The sequence below is a fragment of the Danio rerio genome, chromosome 18 (assembly GCF_049306965.1).
Source record: "Danio rerio strain Tuebingen ecotype United States chromosome 18, GRCz12tu, whole genome shotgun sequence".
Taxonomy (NCBI): Eukaryota; Metazoa; Chordata; class Actinopteri; order Cypriniformes; family Danionidae; genus Danio; species Danio rerio.
Window position 1 is genome coordinate 6182333 of NC_133193.1, and position 15168 is coordinate 6197500.

The following is a 15168-nucleotide window of genomic DNA, read 5'->3' on the forward strand; positions in this document are numbered from 1 at the left end:
GTTTTGTGGCGAATCGTCAAAGTTTGCGAGGCCGCCACGGACACGCCCATCGACAAAACCTCTAAAGCTTCGCAATTTAACATCGCCAAGGCCTTTAGATGACAAAACCCAATTTTGGTGTCGATAGGATAAAATCCCTAGGAGGAGTTCGTTAAGATACAAAGCCTGGAAATGGCAAAAATGCCACTTATTTGCCGCAGGAAGTTAAAAATATCCGACTTCCTTTTGGGTTTGAGATATGGCTCCAAGAGACTTTTTCGTATGTTTTGACGTGTTTGAGGTGTGTGCCAATTTTCGTGCATGTGCGTGATTCGTAGATCAGGGGCTCGTCCGTTTAATTTTTATAGGTGGCGCTGTCGAGTCATTTTGCCACGCCCACTTCAATTTTGTTATGGGGATGTGTTCAGGAGAGGACTTTTATCAACCATCTGAAGTTTTAGGCAGATTGGACATTGTGTGGTTGAGTTATAATAACTTCCTGTTCCATGGCGAAGCGTTGAGGTTTGTCATGCCGCCACGGACACACCCCTCTGCAAAAACTCTAGATCTTCACAATATATCATTGCTAGGGCTTTCAGATAACACCACTCAAATTTGGTGCGGACACGAAAAAATTTGTGGGAGGAGTTTGTTACGATGTAAAACATGTCATTTCCTGTAGCCAGCAGGTGGCGCTATAACTGTATCTGGATATCGGCAAGTACACGTGTTCAGGTTAGGACTCTTATCAAACGTGTGAATTTTGAGGCAGATCTGATAATGCATGCCTGAGTTATAACGACTTCCTGTTTTGTGGCGAATCGTCAAAGTTTGCGAGGCCGCCACAGACACGCCCATCGACAAAAACTCTAAAGCTTCGCAATTTAACATCGCCAAGGCCTTTAGATGACAAAACCCAATTTTGGTGTCGATCGGATAAAATCCCTAGGAGGAGTTCGTTAAAATACAACGCCTGGAAATGGCAAAAACGCCACTTTTTCGCCGCAGGAAGTCAAAAATATCCGACTTCCTGTTGGGTTTGAGATATGGCTCCAAGAGACTTTTTCGTATGTTTTGGTGTGTTTGAGGTGTGGGCCAATTTTCGTGCATGTGCGTAATTCGTGGATCGGGGGCTCGTCCGTTTAATTTTTCTAGGTGGCGCTGTGGAGTCATTTTGCCACGCCCACTTCCGAAGCCCATAAAAAACGTAAATTTTCGCCACTTCTGAGGCGTGTGCAAAGTTGCGTGAGTTTTCGGGCATGTTTAGACCCTCAAAATCGCGATTCATTGGAGAGAAGAATAATAATAATAATAAACGGAGCAATTCCAATAGGGCCTTGCACCGTTCGGTGCTCGGTCCCTAATAAACGGAGCAATTCCAATAGGGCCTTGCACCGTTCGGTGCTCGGTCCCTAATAATAAAAAACGGAGCAATTCCAATAGGGCCTACGCACCGTTTCGGTGCTCGGTCCCTAATAAACAGAGCAATTCCAATAGGGCCTACGCACCGTTTCGGTGCTCGGTCCCTAATAAGACTGCAAAGACACCCGGTGCTGCTCTGCCTGTAATTACAGCTATTGATGAAAGGCAAAAAGCACTTACATGTAATTATGGAGCTTTTGGAAGCAACAGCTGTTGTCACGAGCAAGCCGGAGCGATGCATGGAAAAGACAAACCGTCACAATGATGAGTTATGTCACTGAGCTATTGTGTTTCTTTCTGAGGTTTTTTAATGTTGTTTTATGCTTTAATCATTGCTTATTGCTATGTAACTGCAAGAGGCTGATCTGAAGAAATCTCAAAGATCTGTAACAGAACTCATTTTTAGGGGGAGAGTGGGGACGGTTGCAACAAGGAGGAGTTGCAACAAGACTCATTCCCCCATTCAAGAATGAGCTACAGCAGGGGTGTCAAACTCAATTCCTGGAGGGCCGAAGCCCTGCACAGTTTAGTTCCAACCCTGCTCCAACACACTTACCTGTAGGTTTCAAACAAGCCTGAAGGACTCAATTAGTTTGATCAGGTGTGTTTAATTAGGGTTGGAACTAAACTGCAGAGCTGCGGCCCTTTTGGAACTGAGTTTGACACCTGTGAGCTACAGCAATGATCTTCATGCTACATATTCTCAGTCAGACCCTTCAATCTGAAAGAAATCAGCCATATGTGTAATTTTTAGGGGGAGAGTTGGAACGGTTGCAACTAAGGGTAATTACAACAAGATTTATCCCTCCATTCAGGAATGAGCTAGAGCAGGGGTCACCAATCTCATTCCTGGAGGTCCGGTGCCCAGCAGGGTTTACCCCTAACTTGCCTCAACACACCTGCCTGGGTGTTTCAAGACCTTGATTAGCTTGTTCAGGTGTGTTTGATTAGGGCTGGAGCTAAAATCTGCAAAACACCGGACCTCCAGGAACAAGTTTGGTGATCCCTGAGCTACTGCAATGATATTCATGCTACATGTTCTCAGTTAGACCCTTCAATCTGAGGGAAATCAGCCATATGTGACCATTCACACCATCATCAAATTTGCAGATGACACCACAGTGATTGATCTATATAAGTCACGTCTGATACCAAATGATCAACCAGAGTCTAGTTAGTATTTGTTGTTCCTAAAACTTGGACAGGCAACAAGACTTTTGTTATGTAGTGTAGAATAGATAGAATTTCATATCAAAAATGGTATTGAACATTTTTCAGTGTTCCTCTAACGACATATGTTAACTTTAAATTACAATTTCACACCAACTTCAACACATGGTTAAATTCAAATTCACCATAAGATCAAATCTGTTTTATATTCAAAATTTTAATAAAATTCGATTGTAGACGTGTCTCATCTGGGACCAATTGGATAAAACAAAATCTAATAAAATAAAATAAAATAAAATACTAAAGGTAAATGAATTTATAAATGCATTTAGTTTTTCTTTAATGGTGGTTATTATTATTATTTTTATTATTATTTTATTATTATAATTTTATATTATTATTTGTATTGCATTATTATTGTTGTATATTATTATTGTATATTATTATATTATGATTATTTTATATTATTATTGTATATTATTATTTTATATTATTATATTATGATTATTTTATATTATTATTGTATATTATTATTTTATATTATTATATTATGATTATTTTATATTATTATTGTATATTATTATTATTATTTTAAATTATTATAATTATTAAGATTATTATAAGTAGTAGTAGTAGTAGTAGTAGTATTAAATGATATATAAAACAAGAATTAAAAAATGTGTTAATCTCTAAATACAATTAAATGCATTCAAGTCAAATTTAAGTTGTATGTAAGTGGTGAAGAAGTCAAACAACTGTATTGATTGTTCTGCTGTTTCTGATTTGTTTTTGTTTTCTTTTTGCAGTGATGAGGAGCATAATCATTTTACAGCTGAAACTTAATAATATTACAAAATTACTATGCATGTTGTACTGTATTTGGTCAGTAATTCATTCATTCATTTTCTTTTCAGCTTAGTCCCTTTATAAATCAAGGGTCGCCACAGCAGAATGAATCGCCAACTTATCCAGCATACAGTTGAAGTCAGAATTATTAGCCCCCTTCGATTTTAAATATTTTCCAAATGATGTTTAACAGAGCAAGAACATTTTCACAGTATGTCTGATAATATTTTTTCTTCTTGAGAAAGTCTAATTTGTTTTATTTCGGCTAGAATAAAAGCAGTTTTGAATTTTTATGAACCATTTTAAGGACAAAATTATTAGCCCCTTTAAGCTATATTTTTTCTCCATAATCTACAGAACAAACCACTGTTATACAATAGCTTGCCTAATTCCCCTAACCTGCCTAGTTAACCTAATTAACCTAGTTAAGCCTTTAAATGTCACTTTAAGCTGTATAGAAGTGTCTTGAAAAATATCTAGTCAAAAATTATTTACAGTCATCATGGTAAAGATAAAATAAATCAGTTATTAAAAATGAGTTATTAAAATTGTTATGTTTAGAAATGTTTTGAAAAAAATCTTCCCTCCGTTAAACAGAAATTGGGGAAAAAATAAACAAGTGGTCTAATAATTTAGGGGGGCTAATATTTCTGACTTCAACTGTATGTTTTATGCAGCAGATGTCCTTCTAACCGAAACCCAACACTGGGAAACACACATACACTCTTGCATTCACACACATACTCTACAGCCAATTTAGCTTATTAAATTCACGTAGCGCATGTGTTTGGAATGTGGGGGAAACCGGTTGCAGTAATTCCTCATAAATAATTATGTAAAATCAGACTTTACTTACCTTAGTGCTGGACGAGTACGACCAATGAATCCATTTCCCGGTCACACATTTTACACACACCTTAACAGCAGGATTCATCTTTCCTTGGTCTGAGCTTCATGTTTTACATGTGCATTTCTGGTCAGGAGCTCATAGCTGCACATGAGCAGGACACTGAATCACATATACAGCCCATACAAAACAGAATGATGCATGTACCTCATTTCACTCTTCCTCCTCAGCTCATTTAATTCCTCTTCCTCTCTCTCGTGGGCTCTCGAGCTGCGCATCCCAGTTCTTGTTTGCCTGCTTTGATTAAGATGGAAATCAATCACTGCAATAGTGAATAATACAGCCAAACAATGCTCTATAAGAGCCAGACTTCACATTTAGGTGAGATGATACAGGCAAAAGCATGCATTTTTCATGCACTTCCCATTTCTGGCTTTTCATAAAGAGCTTTTCTAAGAGAAAGAAAACATCAAAAAGGTTTCTTTTATACCACTTTATTGTTTAGAATATGCAGAGTACTATAACAATTCATATTTTCAAAGGCCGTTTTCGCAAAATGAGATTTTTTCTTCTGTAATGAGGCATTCATCTCCAGTTAAGCACCTACAGACACCAAGCTTCACAGTTTTATTCATACACTAACCGGCCACTTTATTAGGTACACCTGTCCAACTGTTCGTTAACACAAATTTTTATTTAACCAATCACATGGCAGCAACTCAATGCATTTAGGCATGTAGACATGGTCAAGACGATCTGCTGCAGTTGAAACCGAGCATCAGAATGGGCAGGAAAGGGGATTTAAGTGACTTTGAACGTGTCATGGTTGTTGGTGAATGAAGCTCTGCACAAGACTTTTGGCCAGCGGAGAAATTAAAATGGTCGTGCCCAACTGAGTCTGGTTCCCTCAAGGTTTTTTTTCTTCACTCCCATCAGGTGAAGTTTTTTTTCCCTCTCCGCTGTCGCCACTGCCTCGCATGGTTCAGGATTGGTAGAGCTACGCATCGATGAATTGGCTCTTCAGTGTTTGAACTCTCAGTAATGATTAAATCACACTGAACTGAGCTAAACTGAACTGAACTGAACTCAAACACTAAAACCTGAACCACACTGTTCCAGTTACTATGACCATTTATGTGAAGCTGCTTTGACACAATCTACATTGTAAAAGCGCTATACAAATAAAGCTGAATTGAATTGAATTGGTGCTGGTTTGAATATTACAGAAACTGCTGATCTACAGGGATTTTCCACGCACAATCATCACAGCCACAGAGGGTTTTCGAGCATGAACCACCTCATGCCACAGTATCTCAATTGGGTTCAGGTCAGGACTTTGACCAGGTCATTCTAAAGTCTTCTTTTTGTTTTTCTTCAGCCATTCAGAAATGAATTTGCTGGTGTGCTTTGTACCATTGTCCTGCTGCAGAACTCAAGTTTAGTCAGACAGATGGTCGGACATACTCCTTCAAGATATTTTGATACACGGCAAAATTCATGGTTTCACTTGTCTTCCAGTGCCTGAAGCAGGAAACAATGAATTCCCCATGGATAAAATTAAGCCCTGACCACTTTGTTTTCATCTAAAAGGTCATTTGACATCGCAATGTGAAAGAAAAGAGTATAATTTTGTATCAGGGCCTGAAGGTGGCATCAACAACATGAAAGCGTGGATCAATCATGCCTTATATCAGCAGTTCAGGCTGGTGGTTTAATGGTGGTAAGGATATTTTGTTGGCACACTTTGGACCCATTAGCAGCAATTGAGCATCGTGTCAACGCCACAGCCTACTTGAGTATTGTTGCTGACCATGTCCATTCTTTTATGACCACAATCTACCCATCTTCTGATGGCTATTTCCAGCAGGATAACGCGCCATGTCATGAAGCGTGAATCATCTCAGAGTGGTTTCTTAAACATAACCGAGTTCACTGTACTCAAATGGCCTCCACAGCTACCAGAACTCAATCCCATAGAGCACCTTTTACATCATGGATCTTTAATAGCTTTAATAGATGCACCTGTACTTTACCTTGGTATTTTGTTTGTAGTAACAATAGCAAAGACAGCAGTCTCTCCCTCCTAACCAGCTCACAAAAAGTGTCTAAACTAAATACAGCTGAGGCAAATTGAATAATAGAAGAAAAGGAACAGTCAAGACTCCTGAGAGCATTTCTGAGAGAGGAATTAGCTTTGTGACAGATTGAAAACACAAAGCACTTATTATATACAAGTGTCCATAGGCTTGTGCTGTGTACTTTGGAGGTATCAGAGGAAAACTGCATTGTAATCCTAACAAACGTCATTTCCAGAGACAAAGCAGAAATGCACACACAGCTGAACATCCAGCGGAGATTATGGACGCTGTTCTGAGACTGACTGACACACACACACAAACCAAACAAACCCATTTTTCTCTCATCTCTATCCAAAATCAGGTGCAAGAATCTGTGAAGGCTCTAAAATTTGACACTTCATGTTGGCTCGTCATTTATCTCTTTGGTTGTAAATCCAAGCTTAAGTCAAACAGAAGACCGGAAGACATGCTATCTATGGAAACATGTGGATTACAAAATGCAGGGAGGATATTTAGTGACATCCAATGCCTTCACACACACGCACACACTCACTGGCCACTTTATTAGGTACACCTGTCCAACTGCTCGATAATGCAAATTTCTAATCAGCCAATTACATGGCAGCAACTCAATGCATTTAGGCATGTAGACATGGGCTGTTTCTCAATTGCAAGAATGCAGAGAACGGACTTGTGTTCTTGTGGAGACTGGTCTTGCCAGGTATCCTCGGAAGAACAAACTCAGGAGACCGCGAGGGCAGAGAGAACGCGTCCTTTGAGAATTGAGATGCTGCGTTCTTCCTGATGGTCACATGACCTTCACGTGTTTTAAATAGTAAATTATTTAAAGAGCCCATATTATGGGTTTTTGAAAATTCCCCTCCATGTAGTTTGTAACACAGCTCTAAGTGAAGTGAAGTACCCAGCTAAGGCTTAAATCTGTAAGAGTACAGTGTTTAAAACGTTTGATTCATCTATAAAAGAGTCGACTCATAGTGCTTCAAACGAGTCGCCTTGATACCGAGTCATTAGGTGTTTCGCCATGACGTACGAACGAAACCAAGTTATTCACGTGCACGCGCAAACCCAGGAGATTTCAAACCTGAGGCCCCGCCCTCTGACGCAGAAACCCAGACACACACACACACACACACACAAACACATGCACACAAACATGCCGGTCGATTGAAGTCACACTGCAGATGGATATTATTGAGTCTCTACCCAAAGATGAAACCTCAGCATAATAACCAAGCAGTTGGAAACTACTGGAAACTTCTGGAAACTACATGCTACAAAGAATACTTCATCTGCGTTTGTTAAAGGAAGGATCAGTAAAGAGTAACTTACTGAAGGAACGTCAGGATGGGTTTCTTCCTCCATTTCTCAAGTGTAAGTACGTGCGATTAAAGTTGTTGCCTCGTTAACTCTAGCTTGCAAATGTATTTAGTTGTGATTTGTTACTTGTAACCGCGTGTACTGTATCAGGTTAACTGGCTATACTCTCTTATCGCGTGCAAAGTCACGAGACGCATGCTGCTTTGTATACGGAGCTCCGTGGACGAGGGTAGTGTGTGTGTGCGTGCGCTGTCGTCCAGAGGTATGTGTGTGTTTTTGTTTGTGTGCGCGGACGATGGCAATGTGTGTGTGTGTGTGTATGTGTGTGTGTGTGTGTGTATGTATGTGTTTGTGTCTGTGAAAACAGCAGAGTGAGACAAGCTTGGATATCTCCTCGACAGTTTTTGGAGTTTTTGCTCAATAAAATAGTTAATCGTCTGAATTTTCAAGTCCATTGACTGTATTTACATTGACCCACTGGCAGCTAAAATCCACGCCTACACTATAGAGCGTGTATGAACTGTGATGACAGGCTGTCATTGGTCCAATCAGCGCAGATTAGCTTCGCGCTAAGGAGGGGTTTGGGAACAAATGAATCACTGGACGATTCATACAGGAGTCGCTGGGATATTTAGGTAAAAATAAATGCAGATTATGAGACCATGAAAGTGTTTTTTGACCTTGCATGCATATTAGATTGTTGTTGGAGTCCCTTACAATCAAGATATGACCCTATTTCATGTATAATATGGGCTCTTTAAACATTACAGCCTTTATACAACGATTTATTGTTTTTCCCCTTTTTAAAATATATACTTTGCATAAAAACATTATAAATATACTCTGCACAATATAAATAAAACAGATTTAATACGAATTTCAGTAAACAAACACCCTTAATGTGTTTATTCCTTTATTAAGATATTCATGGTAATGTTTACTTTCACCGTTTCATTTAGGGAAACTCCTGAGGTAAATAAGTGATATCTCTGAACTTTAATAATAAATCTTAATAAAACGCAGCGCTTCCCACCTCCAGTCGCAATGACTTCTGGGACTTCCAGAGCGAGTTCGGTGCTCAAGTCTGCATCGTTGTGTCCTCGATATCAAGATCACATACGGGAAATTTTAACCGTCTTCCGTACTTGCGGTCTTGAGTATTGGAACTGAACTTGGGCAGCTGATGATGACGTTGCACGAGAACACGAGGACGCAAGACCGCTGAAGAACACATATTGAGAAACAAGCATGGTCAAGATGATCTGCTGAAGTTCAAACCGAGCATCAGAATGGGGAAGAAAGGGGATCTAAGTGACTTTGAATGTGGCATGGTTGTTGGTGCCAGACAGGCAGGTCTGAGTATGTGAGAAACTGCTGATCTACAGGGATTTTCATGCACAACCATCTCTAGGGTTTACAGAGAATAGTCAGAAAAAGAGAAAATATCCAGTGAGCGGCAGATCTGTAGGTGCATATGTCTTGCTGATGCCGGAGGTCAGAGGAGAATGGCCTGACTGGTTCCAGCTGATAGAAAGGCAACAGAAACTTAAATAAGCACTCGTTACCACCGAGGTGCAGAACAGCATCTCTAAACACACAACACGCCCAACCTTGAGGCAGATAAGCTACAGCAGCAGAAGACCACACCGGGTGCCACTCCTGTCAGCTAAATGGCCTCCACAGTCACCAGAACTCAATTCAATACAGCAACTTTAGGATGTGGTGGAGCAGGAGATTCGCATCATGGATGTGCAGCTGACAAATCTGCAGCAACTGTGTGATGCTATCATGTCAATATGGACCAAAATCTCTGAGGATTTTTTTCAGTACTTTGTTGAACCTATGTCATGAAGGATTCAGGCAGTTCCGAAGGCAATGGGAGGTCCAGCTTGGTACTAGTAAGGTGTATTTAAACTGGTGTGTAGACAGATGCACATGCACACAGATACATTCTGCACATACATTCTGCACACGTACACAGTCACACACGCACACATTCACACACAGAGACACATGCACACACATATACAGTAGACACGCACATGCCAACATATACACATGCACACAACCATTCTGAGGGTTTGATCAGCACACTCATTTACATTCACATTACATTTAGTCATTTAGCAGATGCTTTTATCAAAAGCGACTTACAAATGAGGACAAGGATGCCATTTAACTCTAATTCAACTATAAGAGCAACAATGAATAAGAGCTGTAGGCAAGTTTCAGGTATGTTCAATTCAATTCAATTCAGCTTTATTTGTATAGCGCTTTTACAATGTAGATTGTGTCAAAGCAGCTTCACATAAATGGTCGTAGAAACTGGAACAGTGTGGTTCAGTTTTTAGTGTTTAAGTTCAGTTCAGTTTAGCTCAGTTCAGTGTGGTTTAAAGTCATTACTGAGAGTCCAAACACTGAAGAGCAAATTCATCGATGCGTAGCTCTACCGATCCTGAACCATGCATGCCAGAGGCGACAGCAGGAGGGGAAAAAAAACTTCACTGATGGGATGTATGTAAAGTGTAAGAAGCAAAACAATTTTTTTTTTACAGTTAGCGGTAGAACCAGAGAGGCAATTGCAGATAAGCAAGGGAAGTGGAGACTAAATAGTTGAGTTTTTAGTCAATTCTTGAAGACACTCATGTTATAGACTGACAGATGAAGAAGAGAAAGACATGATGAAACCTGTTGGATAGACAGCAGATAAGAGGTGAAAAAAAGAGAACCACAACAAACAGAGGCATACACAACAACAAAGAAAAACTTCTAAATAAAATAAATGCGCTATAGATGAATTGAATATACTTAATGAGTGTGAATGAGTGTGCATGGGTGTTTCCCAGTACTGGATTGCAGCTAAAAAGGTATCCGCAGCATAAAACATATGCAGGAATAGTTGGTGGTTCATTCCGCTGTGGCAAACCCTAATAAATTCTCAGGCGAAGGAAAATGAATGAATGAATGACAAAAAAATCCTTGATATTCCAGACTGATCTCATGAGGAAACGTAAATATTTTACATTTTGTCAATTTAGTGCAGTGGTCACCAAACTTGTTCCTGGAGGGCCGGTGTCCTGCAGATTTGAGCTCCAACCCTAATCAAACACACCTGAACAAGCTAATTAAGGTCTTAATAAGTATACTTGAAACATGCAGAAAGGTGTGTTGAGGCGAGTTTGTGCTAAACCTTGCAGGGACACCGGCCCTCCAGGAACGAGATTGGTGACCCCTGATTTAGTGGCTAATTTGTATGAATTCCTATGAGTTCAGTGATGCAACAATGTACTAATTTTACAATTAATTTTTATATTTACATTTTTACAATCCAATTGCCATTGGGGCATGAATAAATTGTGCTAAAATGTAAAAATGAGATCGTACAGATTCATAAAAATTAAAAAAGTAATCAAAAAGATATTTCATGACTTGGGCATCAAAAAAAATGTAAAATTCTCTGACTTCAATCATGATATTCCTGAAATCCCATGACCCATGGGAACCCTGGATGTTGTGCATATCTGAAAATAAACTATAGCCACTAGAGTCAGAGCAGACTCAATATTAGTGCATTTTTTATTTATTTATGTGGATATGATGAGTAATTCTCGGCCTTCATCTGATGGATTTAGGGTCCGCACACTGCTTTATGATGACTTTCAAACATTAATCTCCCCAAATCCTTTTGCAATAGCTCTAAATTAGGTTTTAACCCCATAGGCATCTCCCCATGTGATGGCTGTGCTCTCAGAGAGTTTGACTTTGGTCACTGCGAGCGGTCACCGCTGTAAAAGAGCGCCTGTATATTTTGGAAATGCTCCATTTGGAGTCATTGCTTATAAAAGACGCTCTCTTTAAAGCCGCTGCCTTTCAAACACAGTGCAAGCTATTGTTCTCGGGATGGATTTATTCACTTTTTAGAGATACGCTGGAACAGTTATTCTCTGCGGGTTATCGAGCGGCCCATTTTGACAAACGCATGCAGTTCACGTCGCATAGGACCCCCTTAATCTTTATATTACCTTCACTTCTGTTAAATAAGTCTATGTTCTTCTGCATTTTCATTTGCAAAGTGTCTGAATTTAAGACAAACAGCTTTATTTCTGAGTTTTTGTGAGTTTATTTTTATGAACGGCCTGCTGGGAAACTCTAGCTATGGATGTCCAATCAACTGGTCACTTTTTAACTTCATTTTTTGCACTCGACCAGTAAGATTCATTTGTCTTTTTAATAAAAACAGGCATGTTTAATTACACCGGCTGATTAGAAAAGATTACTGTTTGGGTGGAGCTCATAAAACCTGTCAGGAACAAATGCCGTCATATTTCTTCTCTAAATTAAAACACTGAAAATTAGAAATTAATTTTTATATAAAGGGATATTAGTGCTGTTACAGTATACTCTTATACATTCATATATTCATTTTCCTTCGGGCTTAGTCTCTTTTCATCAGAGGTCGCCACAGCGGAATGAACTGTCAACCTATCCAGCCAGCCTGATCTCACGAGAAAACGTAAGTATTTTACGTTTTGCCAGTTTAGTGGCTAATTCGTACGAATTCGTTCGAGTTCAGTCGTACGAAATGGTACGATTTTAAAAAGGAGGCTAAATGAAAAAGTTACGAATTGCCGTGAGATTGTGTTGATCCAGCATATGTTTTGCACAGCGGATGTCCTTCCAGCTGTAACCCAGTAATGGAAAACACCCATACACTCTCATTCACACACATACACTAGATTCAATTTAGGATATTCAATTCACCTATAGCACATGTGTTTGGACTGTGGGGGAAACCAGAGCACCTGAAAGAAACACCAACAAAGGGAGAACATGCAAACTCCACACAGAAATGCCAACCGGCCCAGCCGGGACTCGAACCAGAAACCTTCTTGGTGTTAGGCGACAGTGCAACCCACTGAGCCACCGTGTCGCCCTGCTATTATATTCTTACATTCATTCATTCATTTTCTTTTCGGCTTAGTCCCTTTATTAATCCGGGGTCGCCACAGTGTAATGAACTGCCAACTTATGCAGCATATGTTTTATGCGGATGCTCGTCCAGCTGCAACCCATCTCTGGGAAACAGACACTCAATGACACTCATACACAACCGACAATTTAGCATACCCAGTTCACCTGTACTGCATGTCTTTGGACTGTGGGGGTAACCGGAGCACCCAGAGGAAACCCACGTGAACGCCGGGAGAACATGCAAACTAAACAAAGAAACAACAACTGACCCAGCCGAGGCTCAAACCAGCGACCTACTTGCTGTGAGGTGACAGCACTACCTACTGCGCCAACGCGTTGCCCATTCTTATACATATAAATGTTTGTTTATTTACATTTAATTAAAAATATATTTTCAAATATTAGTATAACATTAGTAAAAAATTATTAAATATTAAAATCAAACATCAACAGGTTGAATCCAAGATTAGAGTCTATTTGAATTATGGCAATATAGAAAACGCATATAAATAAAAAATAAATAGCAAATAAATAGTCCAAACATATTGTTATTGTTTTCTATTTTTTTATGCAATTTAATTGTTTTTTTATGTATTTAGAGGGAATTAAATGCCTTTTTATGCAGTTCATATTAAGTTTGTCACTGAAAAAAAACACACAAAATAAACAAACAAATTTCAATACAAAAATCATTCTCTAATCATCATGAAAAGCAGAAAAAAAATATTCATTTTGTTTCATAAATTAATGGGAAAAATTAATTTTATTACTTTTATTAGTTTTAGCAATTAATAAAATAAATATTTGTTTATATATACACATATATACAGTTGAAGTCAAAATTGTTAGCCCCCTGAGTTAGTAGCCCCTTTGTTTATTTTTTCCCCTCATTTTCTGTTTAACGGAGAAAAGATTTTTTTCAACACATTTCTAAACATAATAGTTTTAATAACTCATTTCTAATAACTGATTTATATTATTTTTGCCATGATGACAGTCAATAATATTTTAGATATTTCATATTTTTCAAGACACTTCTATACAGCTTAAAGTGACATTTAAAGGCTTAATTAGGTTAACTTGGCAGGTTAGGGTTATTAGGCAAGTTATTGAATAACGATAGTTTGTTCTGTAGACTAATAACAAAAAACAAAAAAAAGGTTTAAAAAAAAAGCTGCTAAAAATTTTGACCTTAAAATGGTGTAAAAAATGTAAAACTGCTGTTATTTTAGCCGAAATAAAACAAATAAGACTTTCTCCAGAAGAAAAAACATTATCAGACAAACTGTGAAAATTTCCTTCCTCTGTTAAACATCATTTGGGAAATATTTTAAAAAGAAAACACTGTTCAAAGGGGGGGTGGGGGGGGGGCTAATAATTCTGACTTCAACTGCATATAAACACACATTCACTGGCCACTTTATTAGGTACACCTTACTGGTACCAGATTGGATTCTCTTTTGCCTTTAGAAATGCTTTAATCCTTTTTGGCATAGATTGAACAAGGTGCTGGAAATATTCCTCAGAGATTTTGGTTCATATTGACATGATAGCATCACACAGTTGCTGCAGATTTGTCGTCTGCACATCCATGATGCAAATCTCCCGTTCCACCACATCCCAAAAGGTGCTCTATTGGATTGAGCTCTGCTGACTGTAAAGGCCATTTGAGTACAGTGAACTAACTGTCATGTTAAAGAAACCAGACTGAGATGATTCACGCTTTATGATGTGAAGCCATCAGATAACGAATACACTGTGGTCAGAAAGTATAAATAAACATTAAATATACAACTTTAATTATGTTTTAATTAGATGGCAAATAGATGAAATTCTATGATATGCATACGTTTTCCACTACACCTGATTTACATCACCGCATTCCCTTGTCAAACAATGATAATCCAAATATTGACGGAATGATTACATTTTATTACATAGAAACTAAATTAGCATGCACAGAAATAAAGCAACCTATCTGAGTCAATGATTGACTCTCGTGCAAGGTGATGGGCCTATGGTGTGTCTTGGCTCAGTATCATGTCTTCAACAGTGGTGATATTTTCAACAGTACGGGCAGTGCGTGGATGACCACTCCCCGACACACAAGATACTCAACCACTGTGATAAATTTTCGCCAACATGTTATCCAATCCACCTTTTGTCCAGTTTTAGTCAGAAATTCATGAAGAAAATGTGAAGACCTTTTAGTTCGCGTAAACCCTTTATCAAACTCTAATCTTCATTCAAAAACAGCATTTTTATTTAAGCCTTACGCAGCTAAAAATAAATAAGTCATCATTACATCATTGCCATTGGAAACTAATGCACAGATTGCACTGTTATTCCTGACCAAAATGTAGTACAAACAAACAAACAAACAAATAAATAAATATGTGCTTAGTTTCAATGGGATATAGAGCTTTATGTTTGTGATATTACAATTTAGGTTATTAACTTTTTTCATCTGTTTATTTATTTATTTATTTATTTTTTGTATTTCATACAATTACTGTA

The 15168-nt window shown here is 38.5% G+C and overlaps 1 long non-coding RNA gene across 7 annotated transcripts in view; it reads right to left on the reverse strand.

Moving 5' to 3' along the window:
• The window catches only part of LOC137488247 (uncharacterized), a 97527-nt gene that overhangs the window by 18674 nt on the left and 63685 nt on the right, over positions 1–15168 (reverse strand). For 2 of the 7 annotated variants that reach the window (XR_012394247.1, XR_012394248.1), the window contains one exon: positions 3374–4558. This is a non-coding gene — a long non-coding RNA (uncharacterized lncRNA). Of the gene's footprint in view, positions 1–3373; positions 4562–14439 lie in introns of those variants that run through there. The other 5 variants (XR_012394251.1, XR_012394249.1, XR_012394250.1 and 2 more) reach the window with 4 other exon arrangements.